We start from the raw sequence: 23156 nt of genomic DNA on the forward strand, positions 1-23156 counted from the left end.
GGGAGGTGCAACGAGACCTGGGTGTCATTATACACCAGTCATTGAAAGTGGGCATGCAGGTACAGCAGGCGGTGAAAAAGGCGAACGGTATGCTGGCATTTATAGCGAGAGGATTCGAGTACAGGAGCAGGGAGGTACTACTGCAGTTGTACAAGGCCTTGGTGAGACCACACCTGGAGTATTGTGTGCAGTTTTGGTCCCCTAATCTGAGGAAAGACATCTTTGCCATAGAGGGAGTACAAAGAAGGTTCACCAGATTGATTCCTGGGATGGCAGGTCTTTCATATGAAGAAAGACTGGATGAACTGGGCTTGTACTCGTTGGAATTTAGAAGATTGAGGGGGGATCTGATTGAAACGTATAAGATCCTAAAGGGATTGGACAGGCTAGATGCAGGAAGATTGTTCCCGATGTTGGGGAGGTCTAGAACGAGGGGTCACAGTTTGAGGATAGAGGGGAAGCCTTTTAGGACCGAGGTTAGGAAAAACTTCTTCACACAGAGAGTGGTGAATCTGTGGAATTCTCTGCCACAGCAAACTGTTGAGGCCAGTTCATTAGCTATGTTTAAAAGGAAGTTAGATATGGCCCTTGTGGCTACAGGGGTCAGGGGGTATGGAGGGAAGGCTGGGTTCTGAGTTGGATGATCAGCCATGATCATAATAAATGGCGGTGCAGGCTCGAAGGGCCGAATGGCCTACTCCTGCACCTATTTTCTATGTTTCTATGTTTCTATGAAATAGGTAAGTAATTAGGAGTCAGTGGATGAGGTCAGAACAATTTAGTTACGTTGATGTATTCAGCAGTATTTGAATTCTGAGTCTTTGTTTTGTTTTCTCCAATTTTCACAGCTCTCCTCTTTGTTTTTTTGATGGTTTGGATCTGTGACAGTAAGTTGAGGATAAGCCACTGTAGGCTTGTCCAGGTTTTCCATTCATCAAACAATTAATTAGGCTTTTCAAAGGCAGAGATGAAGACTTGTTGAAAGATGAGGCTTCAATTGATTGGTCTTTGCAGTGACAAAAATAATACAAGAAGAACAGAAGAAGAACATGAAAAATAGGAGCAGCAGTAGGCCATCTAGCTCTTCAGACTTGCCTTGCCATTCAATATCGTCAGGGCTGATCCATACTGGCCTCAACTCCTCTTCTACGCCAGCTCGCCCTCACCTTCAAATAAAATAAATACAAGGAGTATTAGATATTATGTTGACTTTGATTAATTATTCTGCTTAATTTCTTTTTTCCACCAAACTATGAGTCCACCGAGTCTCGGTCATTGGTCCGAGTTACCACGTGGTTTGTCAGATCTGGTCAGACCCCGGTTGGAGTACTGTGCTCAGTTCTGATCAGCTCACTATAGGAAGGATGTGGAAGCCACAGAAAGGGTGCAGGGGAGATTTGCAAGGATGTTGCCTGGATTGGGGAGCATGCCTTATGAGAATAGGTTGAGTGAACTCAGCCTTTTCTCCTTGGAGCAGCAGAGGATGAGAGGTGACCTGATAGAGGTGTATAAGATGATGAGAGGCATTGATCATGTGGATAGTCAGAGGCTTTTTCCCAAGGCTGAAATGGTTGCCACAAGAAGACACAGTTTTAAGGTGCTGGGGAGTAGGTACAGAGGAGATGTCAGGGGTAAGTTTTTTACTCAGAGAGTGATGAATGCATGGAATGGGCTGCCGGCAACGGTGGTGGAGGCGGATACGATGGGGTCCTTTAAGAGACTTTTGGATAGGTACATGGAGCTTAGGAAAGTAGAGGGCTATAGGTAAGCCTAGTAACTTCTAAGGTAGGGACATGTTCGGCACAACTTTGTGGGCCAAAGTGCCTGTAATTGTGCTGTAGATTTTCTGTGTTTCTATCTGACCGCACGCATTGCATAGTGGCTCCAAACATATTAGTGAAAGTTTGGATTAAAACTCCACACAACTTTTGGTGTGATTTAAGAGCACAATAAATAGTTAAATAAGGAAAATTAATATGAAAGAATAATGGGACAAAGTTTCATTTTGCAATCTAAAATAAGACACATATAGGAGCAGAGTTAGAACAACTGGCCCATCGAGTCTGCTTCTCCACTCCATTATCACTGATTTATTATCCCTCTCAATGCCATTCTCCTGCCTTCTCCCTGACTAACCAAGAACTCTCAACATTTGCTTCAAATATATTAAATGACTAGACCTCCACCCTGAATTTCACAAATTCTCCACCCTCTGGCTAAAGAAATTCCTCCTCATCTCTATTCTAAATGGACATCCCTCTATTCTGAGGTTGTGCCCTCTGATCATAAACTCACCCACCACAGGAAACAGCCCCTCCATATCCACTCTATTTAGGCCTTTCAATATTCAATAGGTTTTAATGAGATCTCCCCCATTCTTCTAAACTCCACCGACTCCACCGAGTATAGACCTGGATCCATCAGACACTACTCATACGTTAACTCTTTCATTCCTAGAATCATTCTCATGAACTTCCTTTGGACCCTCTTCCATGACAGCACATCATTTCGTAGATAAGGACCTCAGAACTGCTCACAATACTCCAAGTTGGTCTAACCAATGCCTTGTAAAGCCTCAGCATTTCCTCTTGAAATGAATGCTAACATTGCATTTCCTTCCTTACCACCAACTCAACCTGCAAGTCAGGCTTTAGGGACTCTAGCACAAAGACTTTCAAGTCCCTTTGCGTCTCTAATTTCTGAAATTTCTTCCTGTTTAGAAAATAGTCCACACCTTTATTCCTCCTACCAAAGTGCATGATTGTACATTTCCCTACATTACATTACATCTGCCACTTCTTTGCTCATTCTCCCAATCTGTTTAAGTCCTTCTGCAAACCCTTTGATTTCTCAGCACTACCTGCTCCTCTACGTATCTTTGTATTGTCTGCAAATTCAGCCATAAAGCTGTCAATTCTGTCATCCAAATCATTCACATATAACGTGAAAAGAAGTGGTCCCAGTACCGATACTACAGAACTCTACTAGTCACTGGCAGCCAGCTAGAATAGGCCCCCTTTACTCCCACACTTTGCCAGTCGCCAATCTTCTATCTCTGACAGTACCTTTCCTGCAATACCATGCACTCTTACCTTGTTAAGCAGCCTTATATGCAGCACATTGTCAAAGGGCTTCTGAAAATCCAGGAAAACAACATTCATTGACTCTGCTTTGTAGATCCTGCCTGTTACTTCCTCAATAATTCAAATAGATATGTCAGACAAGATTTTCCCTGAAGGAAACCATGCTGAATTTGGCCTATTTTATCATGTGCCTCCAAGCACCCCTAAACCACATCCTTAACAATCAACCTCAACGAGTGGAGTGACAGTTGCAATTTTCCAGTTCTCCGGAACTATTCCAGAATCTTTTGATTCCCGAAAGATCATTTATAATGCCTCCACAATCTCTTCAGCAACCTCCTTCAGAACCTTGGGATGTATACCATCTGGTCCAAGTGACTTATCTACCTTCAGACATTTCAGCTTTCCAAGCACCTCCTTAGTAATAGCAATTACACTCACTGATGCTCCCTGACACTCTTGAATTTCTGGCATATTGCTTATTTCTTCCACAGTGAAGACTAATGCAACATACTTCTTAAATTCATCCACCACTTCTTTCTCCCCCATTATAACCTCTCAAGAGTAAATTTCCAGTGGTCCGACACCTACCCTTGCCTCTCTTTTATTCTTCGGCTGTACTGTAATGGAGAAATTGTAATGGGGGATAAAGAGGTGGCGGAGGAACTGAATGAGTATTTTGCATCAGGCTTCACTGAAGAAGACAGCAGTATACTGGACACTCAAGGATGTCAGGGAAGAGAAGTGTGCACAGTCACAATTATGACAGAGAACGTACTCAGAAAGCTGAATAGTCTAAGGGTAGATAAATCTCTCAGACCAGATGGAATGCACCCTTGTGTTCTGAAGGAAGTAGCTGTGGAGATTGTGGAGGCATTAGCAATGACCTTTCAAAAGTCGATAGATTCTGGCATGGTTCCGGAGGACTGAAAGATTGCAAATGTCACTCCGCTATTTAAGAAGGGGGCAAGGAAGCAAAAAGGAGATTATAGACCTGTTAGCTTGACATCGGTGGTTGGGAAGTTGTTGGAGTCGATTGTCAAGGATGAAGTTACAGAGTACCTGGAGGCATATGACAAGATAGGCAGAACTCAGCATGGTTTCCTTAAAGGAAAATCCTGCCTGAAAAACCTATTACAATTTTTTGAGGAAATTGCAAGTAGGCTAGACACGGGAGATGCAGTGAATGTTGTGTATTTGGATTTTCAGAAGGCCTTTGACAAGGTGCCGCACATGAGGCTGCTTAACAAGATAAGAGCCCATGGAATTACGGGAAAGTTACATACGTGGATAGAGCGTTGGCTGATTAGCAGGAAACAGAGAGTGGGAATAAAGGGATCCTATTCTGGGTGGCTGCTGGTTACCAGTGGTGTTCCACAGGGGTCCGTGTTGGGGCTGCTTCTTTTTACATTGTACATCAACGATTTGGATTATGGAATAGATGGCTTTGTGGCTAAGTTTGCTGATGATACGAGGATAGGTGGAGGGGCCGGTAGTGCTGTGAGGAATCAGAGAGTCTGCAGAGAGACTTGGATAGATTGGGAGAATGGGCAAAGAAGTGGCAAATGAAATACAATGTTGGAAAGTGTATGGTTATGCACTTTGGCAGAAGAAATAAACGGGTAGACTATTATTTAAATGGGAGAGAATTCAAAGTTCTGAGATGCAATGGGACTTGGGAGTCCTCGTGCAGGATACCCTTAAGGTTAACCTCCAGGTTGAGTCAGTGGTGAAGAAGGCGAATTCAATGTTGGCATTCATTTCTAGAGGAATATAGTGTAGGAGCAGGGATATGACGTTGAGGCTCTATAAGGCACTGGTAAGACCTCACTTGGAGTACTGTGGGCAGTTTTAGTCTCCTTATTTAAGAAAGGATGTGCTGACGTTGGAGAGGGTTCAGAGAAGATTCACTAGAATGATTCCAGGAATGAGAGAGTTAACGTATGAGGAACGTTTGTCCACTCTTGGACTGTATTCCTTGGAGCTTAGAAGAATGAGGGGGGACCTCATAGAAACATTTCCAATGTTGAAAGGCATGGACAGAGTGGATGTGGCAAAATTGTTTCCCATGGTGGGGGAGTCTAGTACGAGAAGGCATGACTTAAGGATTGAGGGCACCCATTCAGAACAGAGATACGAAGAAATTTTTTTTAGCCAGAGAGTGGTGAATCTATGGAATTTGTTGCCACGGCCGGCAGCGGAGGCCAAGTCACTGGGTGTATTTAAGTCAGAGATTGATAGGTACTTGAGTAGCCAAGGCATCAAAGGTTATGGTGAGAAGTCGGGGGAGTGGGACTAAATGGGAGAAAAGATCAGCTCATGATAAAATGGCAGAGCAGACTCGAAGGGCCGAATGGCCAACCTCTGCTCCTTTGTCTTATGGTCTTCATATATCTGAAAATCCTTATTGTCCAGCATAACATCATATTTAATTTTTTCTCTCCTTATGGTTTTTATAGTTGCCTTCTGTTGGTTTCTTGTGTAAGGGGTTTCTATTTTTTATGTCACTGCGTAATCTAATTAAAATGGCTTCTTTGTTATGTTATAATTGAAAGGGCTTCTTTGTTATGTTAACTGCTGAGAAAGTCCTTCCCGCTAGCAGTTTGTTTGAATCACGTTACTGATAAGAAGATGTTATAAACCAATTGGGGTAGTTGTTATGTATTTGGTGTATCTGTAAGATATTGTATGCGCAGGGTTTTGGGCAGAAGGCGGGAGAGAGAGACAGAGGATGGACCAGGTGCTCTGAGTCTACTAATGGGGTCGGACCCCGAGGAGGGCGTTCGGAGAGGAGACAGAGACGGACTCATGTGGTCGACCACCGTTGTTGGTCCCAGGTGGCCGGTCGAGGTGGTCCGAGGGGTCGCAGGGTGAAGAAGAAGGGTCCTGAGCTGCAACTGTTTGTGCACAAAGAGATTGAACTTTGATAAGTATGGCGCCTTTTATTTTCCTTTTATATTTTATTCTCTATTAATTATATAGTTCCAGTAATATCTATAAACTGCAAATCATTTAATCGTATCTGGTGTATTGTCTGTTATTTGGGCCGGGTGGGGTACATCACACAGCATCCACACAAACTAATTACCCAGTTTGGCGGGGCCGAGGGTTGTTTCCTTAGACGACAGCGAGCCGAGCGACCCTGAGGGTGGCCAGGGGTGCTACACTTGGATGCTGTCCAAGTTGCATGCCATCTTGGTCAATGTCTCCCATCCACTACATAATGTACTGGTTGGGCACAGGAGTACATTCAGCCAGAGACTCATTCCACCGAGATGCAACACGGAGTGTCATAGGAAGTCATTCCTGCCTGTGGCCATCAAACTTTACAACTCCTCCCTTGCAGGGTCAGACACCCTGAGCCAATAGGCTGGTCCTGGACTTATTTCCTGGCATAATTTACATATTACTTTTTAATTATTTATGGTTTTATATTGCTATATTTATACTCATTCTTGGTTGGGGCAACTGTAATGAAAATCAATTTCCCTTGGGATCAATAAAGTATCACTATGACTATGATAAAAGCTTCCCAATCCTGTAAATTCCCACTAATTTTTGCCATATTATATGCGCTCTCTTGTCCTTTTATGCTTTCTTTGACTTCTCTTGCGAGACACATTTGCCTCAATCTCCCTTTACTGAGATTCTTCATCTGTGGGATGAGTCTGTCCTGTGCCTTCCAAACCGCCTCCACAAACGTCAGTCATCTCTGATTCCATCCCCTTCCAATTAACTTTGGCCAACTCCTCTCTCATGCCTCTGTAATTCCCTTTACTCCACTGTAATACTGACGCATCTGACTTTAGCTTCTCCCTCTCAAACTGCAGTGTGAATTCAATCATGTAAAGGGATCCTTTATCTTAAGCTCCCTCATCAAATCCAATTCATGGCACAACACCCAGTCCAAAATTGCCTTTTCCATAGTGGGTTCAAGCACAAGCTGCTTTAAAAAGCCATCTTGTAGGTATTCTAATAATTCCCTCTTTTGAGATCCAACACCAACCTGACTTTCCAATCTACCTGCATATTGAAATCTCTATGACTATTGTAAATTTATCCTATGAATTTCCTATCTCCTGTTGTAATTTATATGCCACCTCCTAGCTACTGTTTGGAGGCCTGTATATAACTCTTACCAGAGTCTTCTTCCACTTGCAGTTCCTCAAATCTACCCACAAGGATTCTATATCTTCCGATCCTATGTCATCTCTTTCTAATGATTTGATTTCATTTTTTACGAACTGAGCCACCCCCTCTGCCTGTCTTTTCCATACGATATGTATCCTTGGTTGTTAAACTTCCAACTATGATCTTCTTTCAGCCACAACATGATACCTTCCAATCTGTAACCATGCTGCAAGACCATTAACCTTATTCCGTAAACTGCATGCATTCAGATATAACACCTTCAGTCCGCCATTCATCACATTTTTTGATTCTGCCCCCATGTTACACTTCAATTCATCACACCGACTGCAATTTTGCCCTATCATTTGCCTGTCCTTCCTCACAGTCTTACTACACAATTCATCGACTTGTATACCAACTGCCCCATCTTCAGCCCAATCACTCCAGTTCCCATACCCCTGCCAAATTAGTTTAAATCCTCCCCAACAGCTCCAGGATATTGATTCCTCCTCGGGTTCATCCTTCCTTTGTAACCCATCCTTTTTGTACATCTCATACCTTCCCCAGAAGGGATCTCAATGATCCAGAAATCCGAAACTCTGCCTCCTGCACCACTTTCTCAGCCACTCATTCATCTGTACTATCATCCTGTTGCTGCATTGACTAGTACATAGTACTAGGAGTAATCCAGAGATTACCAGCTTGGAGATCCTGCTCTTCAGCCTTTTCCTTAACTCTTAATACTCAGTGCATAGCACATCTTCCCCCTTTCTACCTGTCATTGGTGTCGATGTGCACCATTACATCTGCTCACCCTCCCTCTTGAGAATCTTCTGCAGCCGCTCTGAGATATCCTGGACCCTAGCACTTAGGAGGCAACAAACACATCATCTAGGCTTCTCTTTCACGGCCACAGAATCGGCTATCTGTCCCCCTAACTATCAAGTCTCCCATCACCATCGGTCTGCCTAACTTTATCCTTCCTTGCCAAGCTTTTGAGTCACCCACAGTGCCACCAGCCTGGCTGCTGCTGCTGTGCCCTGATAGGTCATAACAACCCACCCCCCCACCCCCCGCCCCAACCAGCAGCATCCAAAGGGGTATAGCTGTAGCTGAGGGGACTGGCCACAGTGGAACCCTGCACTAGTTCCTTACTTCTCCTGGTGGTTACCCATCTACAATCTGAAACCTGCACTCCGGGGTGTGACCACCTCAGTAAGAGTCTCATCTATGAGGTTTTCAGTCTCCTGGACGGTCCTGAGTGCATCCGACTCCAGCTCCAGTTCCTTGACCTTGTCAGTCAGAAGCACTTCCTGCAGACCGTTAGGTTCCCTGAAATCCCACACCTGACAGGAGCATTCCACTGCTTGAACTACCATCCTGCCTACACTTGTTATAGCTCCAACCTCTCAAGCTTCAGTTCTAGCCTGCGCCGGTTCTCGCCCAAGCCTGACCACTCTAAAGTGGCCCACGCACATAATGGCCACTCCGCTTACATCTCACTTCTTTTTATTGGCCCCCACTGAGTGCCTAAAGGATCAGGATGATTGCAGCCCATCAAAAAGTTCTGAAAGGCTCCAAGCTCTCATTAAACCTCACACAGCCTCACCAACACACCACTTCTGGTGATGATGCACCCCACTGAAAAGTTCTGAAAGGCCCCCAATTCCTTTTAAACCTCGTGCCGCCTTACCATAGATCTTTCCATCCTTACCCCTCTTCCTAGCTTGCCTCTCTGAGAGAATTTGCATATTATGTTCATCATCTGTCTTGCTGCAATTTGAATATATTGCTTTCAAATTGACCAGTCAACTGGGTAAATTGCATTGAGAATTGAAAAATGTCTCTTTTTCAGTTTGGGGTGTAAGAGACAAAATTGAGGAGTTTGGGACCCAAAGTGATCCAAGGGTTTCATCATCATTTGGAAAGGATTTCTTGATAAATCTAAACACACCCAGCTTTCTACAGAGGCACAATTGAGAGCATCCTAACTGGCTGCAACACTGCCTATATGGGAACTGTGTTTCATAAGAACATAAGAAATAGGAGCAGGAGTGGGCCATCTGGCCCATCGAGCCTGCCCACCATTCAATAAGAGCATGGCTGATCTGTCCGTAACTCAATTCCATCTACCTGCCTTTTCCCCATAACTCTTAATTCCCCTATGTAAAAATCAATCTAACCGTATCTTAAATATATTTAGTGAAGAAGCCTCAACTGCTTCCCTGGGCAGAGAATTCCACAGATTCACCACTCTCTCGGAAAAACAGCTTCTCCTCATCTCCGTCCTAAATCTCCCCTGAGGCAATGTCCCTTAATTGTAGTCTCACCTACCAATGGAAACAACTTTTCTATTTCTATCTTATCTGTCCCTTTCAAAGTTTTTGTATGTTTCTGTAAGATCCCCTCTCATTCTTCTGAATTCCAGACAGTATAGTCCCAGGCGACTCAATCTCTCCTCACAGGCTAACCCCTTCATCCCTGGAATCAACCTGGTGAACCTCCTCTGCACTGCCTCCAAACCCAGTATATCCTTCCTCAAGTATGGAGACCAGAACTGCACACAGTACTCCAAGTGCGGCCTCACCAGTACCCTGTATAGTTGCAGCATGACCTCCCCGCTCTTGAATCCAATCCCTCTAGCAATGAAGGCCAACATTCCGTTTGCCTTCTTAATAACCTGTTGTACCTGCAAGCCAACTTTTTGCGATTCATGAACAAGCACTCCCAAGTCCCTCTTCACAACAGCATGCTGCAATCTTTCATCATTTAAATAATAACCTGCTCTTCTATTATTCCTTCTAAAGTGGATGATCTCGCATTTACCAACGTTGTATTCCATCTGCCAGACCTTGGCCCACTCACTTAACCTATCTATATTCCTCTGCAGACTCTCCACATCCTCTGTACAATTTGTTTTTTCATTCAGTTTAGTGTCATCAACAAATTTTGCTACGCTACACTCAGTCCCCTCTTCCAAATCATCAATGTAAATGGTAAACAGCTGCGGGCCCAGCACCAACCCCTGCAGCACCCCACTCACCACTGACTGCCAACCGGAGAAACACGCATTTATATCAACTCTCTGCCTTCTATCCATGCCAATACACTTCCTCCAACTCCATGCATCCGTATCTTATTTATAAATCTTTTATGCGGCACCTTATCGAACGCCTTCTGGAAATCCAAGTATATGACATCCACCTGTTCCCCTCTATCCATTGAACTCATTATGTTCTCAAAGAACTCCAGTAAGTTTGTTAAACAGGACCTGCCCTTTCTGAATCCATGCTGCGTCTGTCTAATGGAACCCCTCCTTTCTAAGTGTTTCGCTATTTCTTCCTTAATGACAGCTTCAAGCATCTTCCCGACTACAGATGTTAAGCTAACTGGCCTATAGTTGCCTGTCTTTTGCCTACATCCTTTTTAAAAAAGTGGCGTGACGTTTGCTGTCTTCCAATCTGCCGGGACCTGCCCAGAGTCTAGAGAGTTTTGGCAAATGATTACGAACACGTCTACTATTACCTCTGGTCAATCGCAGGACTCTACAGAGAGTGGTGTGGACAGCCCAGTGCATCTGCAGATGTGAACCTCCCACCATTCCAGACATTTACAAAGACAGGTGTGTAAAAAGGGCCCATAGGATCATTGGGGACCCGAATCACCCCAACCACAAACTGTTCCAGCTGCTGACATCCGGGAAATGGAACCGCAGCATAAATGTCAGGACCAATAAGCTCCAGGACAGCTTTTTCCACCTGGCCATCAGACTGATTAATTCATGCTGATACAATTGTATTTGTATGTTATATTGACTGTCCTGTTGTGCATATTATTTATTACAAATTGCACATTGCACATTTAGACGGAGATTTTTACTCTTCATGTATATGAAGGATGTAAGTAATAAAGTCAATTCAATTCAACATTCTTATCTGACAGTAGCCCATTTATATGGAAATTTTTAAAAATTGAAGTAAAATGGAAATGTTGGAACACTCAGTAGGTCTGACAGTATCTATGGAAAGAGAAACAGAGTTAACGTTTCTGATACAGTAACCTATGTTTGTAAGTTATATTTGATAGACTGGAGACAGCATACCAAGACCACTTGGAAAGTGTTTATGGATGTTAGGTGGCACTTAATATTAATCCCTTCCCACACACAAATGCAAATATAATGGGCCATATGAGATCTTGTAATTATATCAGAAATTGCACAACAAAATAGCAATTTGCTCTGCTAGCTGCTACTGTATTTGGGGATTGATCCATTCTGCTTTATCATCTATAAATACCTTTCACTTCCTCAGGACTTCCAATGTCAATAATGCTCCTAGTTCAGACTAAGACTTCACATCCACATACAGAGATCGCTGTATTGTTTGCTTAATTGAATTAATTTCAACTGGTGAACAGGTAATTTACCTAAATACTTCAGCATCTGACAACAAAAGTAAGTAAGGGAAAATTTTCCCCCAAGCATAGATAGGTGAATGAGCAGGTATATCTTTGTAACTAGGAAACTCTAGGTTCAGAGTAGCATATCATGAGTTGGGGCTTGGAGGGACGATCTGTTTTGGCAACTGTTTGCCTTCCTTCAATAGGAAATTCTCATAATTCTGGTGCCATATCTGTTCTGGATTATGTGTGAAGCTAAAGTATCTGAGTTTAATAGTTAGCACCCTCTGCTGGGCAATCTGAAATGGGTATTTACTGAACTGAAGCTTATTACCCACTGCTACTTGAAGTCAAAACAGAGCGAAATTAATACTCTGTGTTATTGCAGATGTTGGGAAGAAGGATGGGAGAAACACAATGTACAGCAATAATGCATTGGAGACACAAGAGAATGCAGATGTTGGAATCTGCAGCAACAGCAAACTGCTGGAGGAGCTCATCGGGTTAGGTGGTATCTGAGAGGACATGGACAGTTGACACTTCAGTCTGAGACCCTTCATTTGGACTCTCAGTAAATGTTACTGGTTGAGATCTCTTACCCGGATAATCTGAACAATGATTTTTTTTGATAATATTTTATGTCCTGTCAAAACAATTAAAGGCAGTGAGTGTTCTGCTTAATCTAATGCAATATACACAAAATGCAGAGGAACTCACCAAGTCAGGTAGTTGATCTTAATCTATGGAAGGGAATAAACAGTCAATGTTTCAGGCTGAGACCCTTCATCGGATCTTATGATCAGGTTCTGATGAAGAGTCTCAGCCTGAAATATCAACTGCTTATTCTCCTCCTGGCAGTGTGGAACCTAAGGCTCCTGTGTCTCCTTCCCAATGTCAGCAACGAAAAGGGAGCAGGGCCTGTATGGTGGATGTCTTGATGCTGGATGCTCCTTTTTACTATCATAATCACTACTTAGGGATTAAAATCCCTGATGTCCCCATCCCCAACTTATTGTTCTTCTGCATCTCTGTAATTTCTTTACAGGTCATCATTAAACATTCATCTTCTGGTCTTTTGATGAAAGGAAGCAGCATTGGGTCTACTGTCCAGCCTTGAGGAATTCCTGCAGCAAAATCCTGAGGTTTGGGATAATAATCCTCAAACACCACAGCCACTTTCCTCTGTGAAACAGGTTCATATCATTATACAGCACAGAAAAAGGCCCCTTGGATCAACACGTTCATGTTGTCCAAACTGCCTATCTAAGTTTGTCCCATTTGCTTATGTTTGACCATATGTTTCTTGTCCATTCCTGTCAATGTACCTGCCTAAATGTTTTTAAACACTATTTGTAGCTGCTGAACCCACCTCCTCTCACAGTACAAATGGTGAAAGGATTAGATTATAGAGTTACATAGCACAGAAATGGGTTCTTTGGCCTAAAATGTCCATACCAGCCATCTCTATTCTAATCTGATTTCTTAGCAATTGACTTTCATCCTTCTACGACATGGATTTTCAATTGTTCGTCTAATGGTACTTACATATTGTGAGAGTGTCTCCCTCTGCCACCCTCTCAGTTATTGCATTCCTTATGTCAACCACCCTCGGAGGGGAAAGCAATTATTACCTCTAAATTTCCTCTGCCAAGGGAAATGTTTTTGTCCTCTCTATGCCCCTCATGAATTTACATACCTCTGTCAGGCCCCCATTCAGCCTTCCTGGTTCCGAAGAATAGCCGAGACACAAAGGACTGCAGGTGCTGCTGTCTGCTGTAACAACAACAGGTTAAACAGCATCTGTAAGAGGAAAAGAATCATTGTTAAGTGAATATAATAAGCAGATGAAAAGCCATCAGTCTGAAGCCCTAGTTTCTCTCTCCACAGATGCTGCCTTAATTGCTGTGTAGTTTTCTCTTTTTTATTTCAGATAATTGGCATCTGTAGATTCTACTTTTTAACAGATGTTACTTATATAATACCACTCCCATCAGGGAGGATGCTGTGTAACATCCACGCCAGGACCACCAGAATCAAAAACAATTACTTTCCCCAAGCAGTAAGGCTGATCAACACCTCTACACACAAACTCCCCCCTCACTTTATTATTTTCTGTCAGACCCTTACATACAGCCAGGCATCACTTTATGGACACAATATCAATCTATGATTATAAGCTGTCTTAAGTATTCATATTTATTGTGTGCTTTTATTATTATTGTGTTATTTATCTTTTGCGTGTTTTTTGCACTGCATTGGATCCAGAGTAATAATTATTTAATCCTCCTTTACGCTTGTGTACAGGAAATAACATTAAACAATTTTGAATTATGAAAAATGATCAAAATGCATTTGTTAATTATCATGCATTTTAGTCTTGGCAAATCTGTCTCTTTATAAATGATAATTTAAGAATAACTCACATGTGGGGAAAATTATCTCAGATTTCCTCAAAAAGTATCTCAAAAGTTATGACTATTCAGGCTTTTGGGAATTTAACTTTGACAATCTGGGGTAATTTTAGAGATTAATAGGTTCAGGTTGATTTAATTTAGATTTTAAAGAACCAATGAAGAGAGTTGACAATCTAGAACAGAACAAGAATAACAGGAACAAGGTGATATGAACATGAAATTCTAGAGATTGCTTGTAGCTCCTCAGGTATTTTATTCAGCATTGTGGACATCATACTGTACATAGAAACATAGAAAATAGGTGCAGGAGTAGGCCATTCGGCCCTTCAAGCCTGCATTGCCATTCAGTATGATCATGGCTGATCATCCAACTCAGAACCCTGTACCTGCTTTCTCTCCATACCCCCTGATCCCTTTAGTCACAAGGGCCATATCTAACTCCCTCTTAAATCCAGCCAATGAACTGGGCTCAACTATTTCCTGTGGCAGTGAATTTCATAGGTTCACCACTCTCTGTGTGAAGAAGTTTTTCCTCATCTCGGTCCTAAAAGGCTTCCCCTTTATCCTTGAACTGTGACCCCTCGTTCTGGACTTCCCCAACATCAGGAACAATCTTCCTGCATCTAGCCTGTCCAATCCCTTTAGAATCTTATACGTTTCAATAAGATCCCCCCTCAATCTTCTAAATTCCAGCGAGTATAAGCCTAGTCGATCCAGTCTTTCTTCATATGAAAGTCCTGCCATCCCAGGAATCAATCTGGTGAACCTTCTTCGTACTCCCTCTATGGCAAGAATGTCTTTCCTCAGATTAGGGGACCAAAACTGCACATAGTACTCCAGGTGTGGTCTCACCAGGGCATTGTACAACTGCCTCCCTGCTCCTGTACTCGAATCCTCTTGATATGAATGCCAACATACCATTCGCCTTTTTCACTGCCTGCTGTACCTGCATGCCCACTTTCAATGACTGGTGTATAATGACACCCAGGTCTCATTGCACCTCCCTTTTCCTAATCAGCCACCATTCAGATAATAATCTGTTTTCCTGTTCTTGCCATCAAAGTGGATAACCTCACATTTATCCACATTAAATTGCATCTGCCATGAATATGCCCACTCACCTAACCTATCCAAGTCACCCTGCATCCTCTTAGCATCCTCCTCACAGCTAACACTGCTGCCCAGCTTCGTGTCATCTGCAAACTTGGAGAGGCTGCATTTAATTCTTTCATCTAAATCATTAATATATATTGTAAACAACTGGGGTCCCAGCACTGAGCCTTGCGGTACCCCACTAGTCACTGCCTGCCATTCTGAAAAGGTCCCGTTTATTCCTACTCTTTGCTTCCTGTCTGCCAACCAATTCTCTATCCGCATCAATATCATACCCCCCAATACCATGTGCTTTAAGTTTGCACACTAATCTCCTGTGTGGGACCTTGTCAAAAGCCTTTTGAAAATCCAAATATACCACATCCACTGGTTCTCCCCTATCCACTCTACTAGTTACATCCTCAAAAAATTCTATGAGATTCGTCAGACATGATTTTCCTTTCACAAATCCATGCTGACTTTGTCCGATGATTTCACCGCTTTCCAAATGTGCTGTTATCAAACTTTGATAACTGACTCTATCATTTTCCCCACCACCGATGTTAGGCTAACCGGTCTATAATTCCCTGGTTTCTCTCTCCCTCCTTTTTCAAAAAGTGGGGTTACATTAGCCACCCTCCAATCCTCAGGAACTAATTCAGAATCTAAAGAGTTTTGAAAAATTATCACTAATGCATCCACTATTTCTTGGGCTACTTCCTTAAGCACTCTGGGATGCAGACCATCTGGCCCTGGGGATTTATCTGTCTTTAATCCCTTCAATTTACTTAACACCACTTCCCTACTAACATGTATTTCCCTCAGTTCCTCCATCTCACTGGACCCTCGGTCCCCTACTATTTCTGGAAGATTATTTATGTCCTCCTTAGTGAAGACAGAACCAAAGTAGTTATTCAATTGGTCTGACATGTCCTTGTTCCCCATGATCAATTCACCTGTTTCTGACTGTAAGGGACCTACATTTGTCTTAACCAATCTTTTTCTTTTCACATATCTATAAAAGCTTTTACAGTCAGTTTTTATGTTCCCTGCCAGCTTTCTCTCATAATCTTTTTTCCCTTTCCTAATTAAGCCTTTTGTCCTCCTCTGTTGGACTCTGAATTTCTCCCAGTCCTCAGGGACATCTATGGGAGCCATGGAAATCACTCATTTGTATCAAATATAGATAGCGCAGTTGTTAGCACAACACTAGTACAGCTCAGGTGTTCTGGAATTTGGAGTTCAATTCTGAACGTCTGTAAGGAGTTTGTATGTTCTCCCCCTGAGTTAGAAATTAAAACTATCAATTGTTTGAAAAATGTAAGGTCAAACAGTGAAGTGTAGTGTTGTGATAATGCACTGATTTGGGGAATAGTTATGTCTAAGTGTCTCAAGAAAAGCCATGCTCATTTAAGTTTTTATTTCTTGGCATTGCAGTTCATCATAACTATGTAAGATGTTAAGCTGCAAAGCATTAAGCACTTTACAACACATTGAGGTGAATACCACAGCACATTAAGGTGGATAAATCCCAGGGCCTGATGGAATAGGTGCTCCAACTTTGTTGGAGGCTAGAGAAGTTGAGGAGGCCCTTACAGTGATACTTGCTTCATTGTTAACCACTAATGAACTTCCTGAAGACTGGAAGGTGGCTAATGTGTTCCATTGTTTAAAAAAGTAGCAGCAACAAGCCAGTCAGCCTGATATGTGGAAATTTCTGGAGGGAATTCTGAGGGACAGGGTCTGCCAGCTTTTGGATAGAGTCTGATTAGAAGGAGTCAGCATGGCTTTAAGCATGGGAAGTTGTGCTCAACTAAACTTAGAAGTTTTTGAAGAGGCAACTAAAAAGGTAGATGAGGGTAGGGTAGTGGATGTAGTCTATCTGGACTTTCGCAATTCCTTTGACAAGATCCCACTTCATAGGCTGATCTGGAAGGTTAGGTCCTACGGAATCTGGGCAGAGCTATTTAGAGGTTTCAAAATTGGCTTGGTGGTAGGAAGCAGAGGATGATGGTTGAAGGTTGTTTCTCAGAATAGAGACCAGTGACTAGTGGTGTGCTGCAGGAGTTGGCTTTGTTATTTCTTATTCATATAAACAATTTGGATATGAATGCACATGGCTTGAACTGCAAGTTTGCAATTGACACAAATTAGGAGATGTTATTGGAGATTACAGGGGCATCTTAATCTGTCAGCAAAGTGGGCTGAGGTTTGGCAAATGGATTTCCATAACATCGTAAGAATTAGGCCATTTGGCCCATTGAGCCTGCTCTGCCATCCAATTATGGTTGATCCTTATTTCTGCTCCTCAGCCCCTCTCCCCGGCCTTCTCCCTGCAACTTTATATGCCATGTAAATCAAGAACCTATCAATCTCTGCCCTATTTCCTGAGGAAATTGAGGTTCTTCAACATCTGTTGGACGATGCTGAGGATGTTCTACGAGTCTATGGTGGCCAGTGCTATCATGTTTGCTGTTGTGTGCTGGGACAGCAAGCTGAGGGTAGCAGACACCAACAGAATCAATAAACTCATTCGTAAGGCCAGTGATGTTGTGGGGATGGAACTGGACTCTCTGACGGAGGTGTCTGAAAAGAGGATGCTGTTCGAGTTGCATGCCATCTTGGACAATGTCTCCCATCCACTACATAATGGACTGGTTGGGCACAGGAGTACATTCAGCCAGAGACTCATTCCACCGAGATGCAACACAGAGCATCATAGGAAGTCATTCCTGCCTGTAGCCATCAAACTTTACAACTCCTCCCTTGGAGGGTCAGACACCCTGAGCCAATAGGCTGGTCCTGGACTTATTTCCTGGCATAATTTACATATTACTATTTAACTATTTATGGTTTTATTACTATTTAATTATTTATGGTGCAACTGTAACGAAAACCAATTTCCCCTGGGATCAATAAAGTATGACTATGACTAAATACCCCCAGCAAACTGACCTCCACAGCTGCCTCTGGTAACAAACTCCACAAATTCACCACCCTCAGTCAATTCCATTATTTGTAATTGCCACTCATTGCAAAACAAAGAATGGGAAACTAGTTTCCCCCCAGAGGCTGAAGTTGGTGTGGTAGGCCTGAAATTGGACTTCAAACCTCATCCATGTTTCACATTGATTGAGTGTCCAAATGCAACTCACGGATTGGTGTATCGGAGATTTCCAATGAGTCTAATCACAGATCGGGGCATCAAAGGTTACGGGGAGAAGGTAGGAGAATGGGGCTGCAACAGAAAATAAATCAGTGTGGGCTAGAGTGTATTATTACCAAGCATTACTATGCTTCTTGACTTCTCATTAATACAAGAAGGAAAAATATACACTTTTCCCATAGCAGCCTCCTGCTGATTCTTTAGGGATAACTGGTTGGTCTGCAGTGGACTCAGAAAAAGAGATCTCAGTATGTTCCACTCAGTTTTTGCCAGATTTGACAAAATATTATTAAATTACAAATTAGTTCCTTGATTAATGTATTCAAGTTGTCATAAAAGTAAGATTCCAGGTATTAATGGTATCCAACTTGACGCTGGCACATTTCAAGGGAAGAAGTCAATCTGTATGGAATATTATTCTCAGAAGTTAGTTCCAACAGCTGTAAATTTTACCCCCCGGGGGAATCATATGCTCAAGGAATGATGTCATGTTAGGAAAATTAGTAAAGTCTTGAACCACAGTGCAGTTTCTACAAGTAATGAAAAGAATGCTGGGTGTATCAGTGGGCATCTCTATAACTGTCAACTAATCCATTAGCATTCCATCTCTGATTAACATCAGGTACTGCTGTGTAGCTCCTTTTTATACCTTCAGAATTGATTAGTCCCATTTCATTTCCACTTGATACCACAATGGTTGAGGAATCTTCTGATCACCAGAAACTTTTAATCAGACAACATCTCTGAAAGTTGAACCACCTGAAGATATTTGGTATTCAGTGGAACAATCCAGCAGGGCCTTTTAAAACTGGCACTTGCCGTCTTATCTATGGAAAACAACTCAGACAAGCAATTAATTCTAAAAAAAAATCTTGCAGCTGATATAATGCATGATACATGAATAATTCATGATAAATTACAGCAAAACATTTTGTATGCTTACAGGAGACTCTATGGTTCATAGAAACATAGAAAATGGGTGCAGGAGTAGGCCATTCAGCCCTTCGAGCCTGCACCACCACTCAGTATGATCATGGCTGATCATCCAACTCAGAACCCTTTACCTGCCTTCTCTCCATACCCCCTGATCCCTTTAGCCACAAGGGCCATATCTAACTCCCTCCTAAATATAGCCAATGAACTGGCCTCAACTGTTTCCTGTGGCAGAGAATTCCACAGATTCACCACTCTCTGTGTGAAGAAGTTTTTCCTCATCTCGGTCCTAAAAGGCTTCCCCTTTATCCTCAAACTGTGACCCCTCGTTCTGGACTTCCCCAACATCTGGAACAGTCTTCCTGCATCTAGCCTGTCCAATCCCTTTAGAATTTTATACATTTCAATAAGATCCCCCCTCAATCTTCTAAATTCCAGCGAGTATAAGCCTAGTTGATCCTAGTTCATCCACAGCTGTACCTGTTATGTTTTGTAACTCCAGAAGCTAATTAAAAAACAAGAGTAAAAAAGATAAAGTCTTGCACTTTCAATTTACCTTACCACGACCCTTGCACCTTATTTGTCAACATGCACTACACCTTACCTGTAAATGGAACACCATATTCTGATTATGTTATTGTTACTACCTCATTGTACTTATCTATGAACTGATCTGTCTGGATGGCATGCAAACAAAAGCTTTTTGTTGTATCTTGGTACATGTGATAATAATAATAAACCAATTACCAAATGAATTACATACTGTGGTGAAATATTCTTCATATCTAAGTGCTTGGAGCTATTTGATGAGATCTACAGCTACTCTCTGTTCTCTTTCACCCACATCACATAGCTGGGGACATTAGCATCATTATATAGGAGTCAATTACCAAGCCCTATGTGATACATTTATCTCATTTTAAACAGGCTCCTTAATTGTGTTTTCATCTTTCTTTATAATCTTATTTATTGTTACATGGAACTCCAAATACTTAAAATATACAGTATATGGATAATCATAATTTAGTCCTTCATTAATTCCCCATTCTTATTATTTATTTCATATGGATAGTTTTACACAATGTTTATTTGCTTTTATAGACACATTGAAACATTCAGTGAAATGTGTTGTTTGTATTAACAACCAACACATCTCAGGATATGCTGTTCCATTCACCCATAAAGCCATATTGCCTTAAGCTTACAACAATTTTGCAGTCCATTCCTAGTTAGATATATTAATTCATGTAATATAATGGCATCTGAGTTAGGATCAGCACCAGCCCATTTGTTAGCCATAGAATATGTTTGGAACAGATAATTCTATAGTCTTTTCATTTTTCCTGAATTTTATTTATCAATGTAGATTTTATACTGAAGGTTTATGACCACTTTTTAGCTTTCTATCTGTGTGACAATATTTTAGTTTTCATACCTTCCTCGGCAGTAAGTGCAAATCATGAACACAAGAAATTCTGCAGATGCTGGAAATCCAGAGCAGCACTCACATAATGCTGGAGGAACTCAGTGGGCCAGGCAGTATCTGTGGAAATGAATAATCAGTTGACATTTTGAGCTGAATCCTTCTTCAGGAAGGGGGAAGATGCCAGAATAAAAAGGTGTGGGGAGGAAGAGGAGGAGGATAGCTACAAAGTGAAGGCGAAGTCAGGTGGGTAGGGAAGATACAGTGCAGGAGAAGAAGGAATCTGATCGGATTCTACACTGGGCAAAAGATTTTGGCCATCTACCCTATCTATGCCTCTCAAAATTTAAAACCCCTTTCAAGTCTCCCCTCAGACTCATTCATTCCAAAGATAAAACCCCAAGTTTGGCCAACCACTCATAGATCATAAGATATAGAAGCCGAATTAAGCCATTTGACCCATTGAGTCTGCTCTGCGATTTCATCGCTGTTGATCCATTTTTCCTCTCAGCTCCAATCTCCTGCCTTCTTCCAGTATCCCTTCATGCCCTGACCAATCAAGAACCTGTCAACCTCTGTCTTAGATATACATAAAGACTTGGCTTCCACAGCTGTCTCTGGCAAAGAATTCCACAGATTCACCACTCTCAGGCTAAAGAAGTTTCTCCTTATCTCTGTTCTAAAAAGACATCCTCTATTTTGAGGCTGTGTCCTCTGATCTTAGACTCTCCCACCATAGGAAACATCCTTTCCTCATCCACTCTGTCAAGGCCTTTCACCATTTGAAAGGTTTCAATTAAGTCACCCCTCATTCTTCTGAATTCCAGTGAATACAGACCAAGAACCATAAACACTCTTCATATGACAAGCCATTCAGTCCTGGAGTCATTTTCGTGAACCTCCTTTGAACCCTCTCCAGTTTTCGCACATCCTTTCTAAGATAAGGGGCCCAAAACTGATCACAATACTCCAAGTGCGGCCTCACCATTGCTTTACAAAGTCTCAATATTGCATTCTTGCCTTTATATTCTAGTCCTCTTGAAATGAATGCTAGCATTGGATTTGTCTTCCTCACCACAGAATCAACCTGCAAATTAACCTTTATGGAATCCTGCACAAGAACTCCCGAGCCCTTTTGCACCTCAGTTTTTTTTTGTATTTTCTCTCCATCTGGAAAATATCCAACCCTTTCATTTCTTCTACCAAAGTGCATGACCATACACTTCCTGACACTGTATTCCATCTGCCATTTCGCCGCCCATTCTCCTAATCCGTCCAAGTCCTTCTGTCGCCTAATTCCTCAAAACTACCTGCCCCTCCACCTATCTTCATATCATCTGCAAACTTTGCAATAAAGCCATCAATTCTATTATCCAAATCATTTTCATCTAATGTAATAAGAATTGGTCCCAACATAGACCCCTATGGAACACCACTAGTCCCCAGCAGCCAACTAGAAAAGGCTCCCATTATTTCCATTCTTTGTCTCTGCCAATCAGCCATTGCTCTATCCGTGTTAGGATCTTTCCTGTAAAACCATGGGCTCATAGCTTGTTAAGCAATCTCATGTGTGACAACTTGTCAAAGGCCTTCTGAAAATCCAAGTACACAATATCAACTGGTTCTCCTTTGTCTATCCTATAACCATATAACCCCATAACAATTTCAGCAGGGAAACAGGCCATCTCAGCCTTTCTAGTCCGTGCCGAATTCTTACTCTTACCTAGTCCCACCGACCTGCACTCAGCCCATAACCCTCCATTCCCTTCCTGTCCATATAGCTGTCCAATTTAACTTTAAATGACAACATCGAAACTGCCTCAACCACTTCTGCTGGAAGCTCGTTCCATACAGCTACCAACCTCTGAGTAAAGAAGTTCCCCCTCATGTTACCCCTAAATTTTTGCCCTTTAATTCTCAACTCATGTCCTCTTGTTTGAATCTCCCCCAGTCTCAATGGAAAAAGCCTATCTATGTCAACTCTATCAATCCCCCTCATAATTTTAAATACCTCTATCAAGTCCCCCCTCAACCTTCTGCACTCCAAAGAATAAAGACCTAACTGTTCAACCTTTCTCTGTAACTTAGGAGATGAAACCCAGTCAACATTTTAGTAAATCTCCTCTGTACTCCCTCAATTTTATTGACATCTTTCCTATAATTCGGTGACCAGAACTGTACACAATACTCCAAATTTGGCCTCACCAATGCCTTATACAATTTCAACATTACATCCTAATTCCTATACTCAATGCTCTGATTTATAAAGGCCAGCAAACCAAAAGCTTTCTTCACCACCCTATCCACATGAGATTCCACCTTCAGGGAACTATGCACCATTATTCCAAGATCCCTCTGTTCTACTGCATTCTTCAATGCCCTACCATTTACCATGTATGTCCTATTTTGATTAGTCCTACCAAAATGTAGCACCTCACATCTTTCAGCATTAAACTCCATCTGCCATCTTTCAGCCCACTCTTCTAACTGGCCTAAATCTCTGCAAGCTTTGA

At 42.2% G+C, this 23156-nt stretch overlaps 1 long non-coding RNA gene across 1 annotated transcript; it reads right to left on the minus strand.

Annotated features, from left to right (window-relative positions):
- Window positions 1-738: 738 nt before the first annotated feature.
- On the minus strand, window positions 739-19164 carry LOC134343614 (uncharacterized). The gene is made up of 3 exons (XR_010017289.1): window positions 18937-19164; window positions 13312-13415; window positions 739-1166 (listed from the first exon to the last, which is right to left on the minus strand). It is a non-coding gene; the product is annotated as an uncharacterized LOC134343614 (long non-coding RNA).
- Between the last annotated feature and the right edge of the window lie 3992 nt (window positions 19165-23156).

Source organism: Mobula hypostoma, chromosome 3 (genome assembly GCF_963921235.1).
Source record: "Mobula hypostoma chromosome 3, sMobHyp1.1, whole genome shotgun sequence".
Lineage (NCBI taxonomy): Eukaryota > Metazoa > Chordata > Chondrichthyes > Myliobatiformes > Myliobatidae > Mobula > Mobula hypostoma.